Source organism: Octopus bimaculoides, chromosome 17, assembly GCF_001194135.2.
Source record: "Octopus bimaculoides isolate UCB-OBI-ISO-001 chromosome 17, ASM119413v2, whole genome shotgun sequence".
NCBI classification, from domain to species: domain Eukaryota; kingdom Metazoa; phylum Mollusca; class Cephalopoda; order Octopoda; family Octopodidae; genus Octopus; species Octopus bimaculoides.
The window spans coordinates 22,415,645-22,417,927 of record NC_068997.1 but is presented as its reverse complement, the minus strand read 5'-3'; the positions used below and the strand labels follow the sequence as shown (position 1 = coordinate 22,417,927).

At 30.4% G+C, this 2,283-nt stretch overlaps 1 protein-coding gene across 1 annotated transcript in view; it reads right to left on the bottom strand.

Moving 5' to 3' along the window:
* LOC106876817 (homeotic protein ultrabithorax) overlaps positions 1-2,283 on the bottom strand; it is a 200,800-nt gene that overhangs the window by 196,703 nt on the left and 1,814 nt on the right. The gene's annotated exons all lie outside the window — the stretch shown is intronic.

The following is a 2,283-nucleotide window of genomic DNA, read 5'->3' as shown; positions in this document are numbered from 1 at the left end:
TATGTATGTATGTATGTATGCACACACTGATGTGAGATAAATAGATTTATATATATTCGTATATAAGCATGTATATATTTACGTACATGTACATATATATTACCACATTTCTGCTCCTACACATAGTTTTACTGGTACATTTAAACCTGAAATCAAAAATAGATTGGGCTTTCATTCTTTTTCTGTTATAGCTTCAAATGCACACACAGGGAAATTGAATCAGTCGAACGATGCACTCTCTGCGTGCTCTGTTGACCCGGTGAAAGTAGCAGTTAAATCGCTTTGAAATCACACATTCAGCAATCTTCAATATCGAAGTATATACTGAAAATTCAAAAATAACATGATGTTCTTGGCAATGACAAACATTACCTTTGATCATCGATAGGTCTGATGGTGCAGTCTTGACCTAGGGTTGAACAGCAATAAATAAATTCAATAATGTACCAGGACAGGTATTTGTTTGTTTTGTTTTAGATAACTTCCATTCAGTGTCTTAATAATAATGACAACAAAATCTCTAATGATAATAATAATAATAATATTATTATTATTATTATTATTAATAATGATAATAATAATAATAATAATAATAATAATAATAATAATAATAATAATAATAATAATAATAATAATAATAATAATAATAATAATAATGATGATGATGATGATGATGATGATGATATTATAATTGTCGATATAAATATTATTATAACTGTTATATAATACTAATTTGCTGCATGGTATCACAGCCACAGATTCATAGAGAAGGTTAATATAATTAATTTAATTAAAACTAATACATTTGTAGTACTTACTTTATCAAATTTAAACGCCCGTACCCCCCACCCCCACCCCACACACAAAAAAAGCAAAAGATAAAAAGACAATAAAGATAAATGGTAGCAAATCTTAAAATTTGAGCCTATACGGAGTGCTCGCTTCTTAGAAATAACAACCAAATCCTTATCAAATTATGGAAACTCTATTTCTTCATCACTTGATATATATCACATATAAGTAGACTAGTATCCAAGGCGATTTATTACTTAAGCCTTATGTTAATTTAACATTTGTACTCTTTAAATAATCGTTAAAGGTTACTATATATCTTACAAAATGTGTGTGTATTTATAAAGAATTTCTTAACCTAAATTCCTCGCTGGAATATCAAACTTTCCAACCTGGAATTCTGAGAGCATGCCTGGTTTAAAATTGCTATATTAGCTAATAGCATGCTGTTTTATTGGGTAATATAGTCCTGCACACTAGCGATGTTTTGTCATGATAAGTCTTCGGGTAACACTATGCACTGGGACCCACTCTTATACAATCACAATGCACATGGATTAGCGTTGGGGCCCTAAAATTGAAGGGAACCCAGAAGGCTAGCCAGTGAGCACATACGTTAAGATACCACTGTGCTATACAAATCTAAAACTTTCGGTTATTGTTGGATTTTTCTATCACCATAAGTCTGTTTAATCAACGCTGCCTTCCTATTAAACCGCATCAACCCTTTCCAAAATATCTTCAGGTCAACGTGGGGCAAACCTCAAGGATGACATTCAATAAGACCAGGCATTATTATTATTATTATTAAAATTATCATCATTATTATTATTATTATTATTATTATTACTATCATCATCATTATTATATACGTCACCCTGCCATTTATGACACAGCTAATCGATATAGGGGATATAGGGAATAACTGGCAATCGATTATATAGATCGAACTTCTCCAACTGACTGGACCTTACATGTTTTATAGATTCCAAAAGCATAAAAGATAAAGCTGATCCTGACGAAGTTAGAATTTAGCCAGAAATTGTATGGGCATAATAAAATTGGCATGACATTTTAATGTGTTATTGTAATGATTTGCCAAATGCCGGCCCCTAAACTAATAATAATTCACATCCAGCCTTTAATTCTTTAAATTGACCCCCTTGTATTACACTGGTACTATATTTTATCGACCACTGAGAGAATAAAAAATAAATTTGACCTCTGTAGAATTAGAACTCAGAATGTAAAATAGCCGGTAGACATTTTATTATGGATAACACTCTAATGAGTCTGCCACTCCGACGCTTCGTACTCGGTGATAATAATGATAATAATGATAATAATAAAAGTACAGATAATGAATGTTACTTAGTTATTAAATTATTTTTATAGCCAATTATGAATATATAAACATACAGATAAATTTATACATATATAAACAACGAAATCCTTTACTAATATTTTCTAAAGCTCACGAATAGATGCATT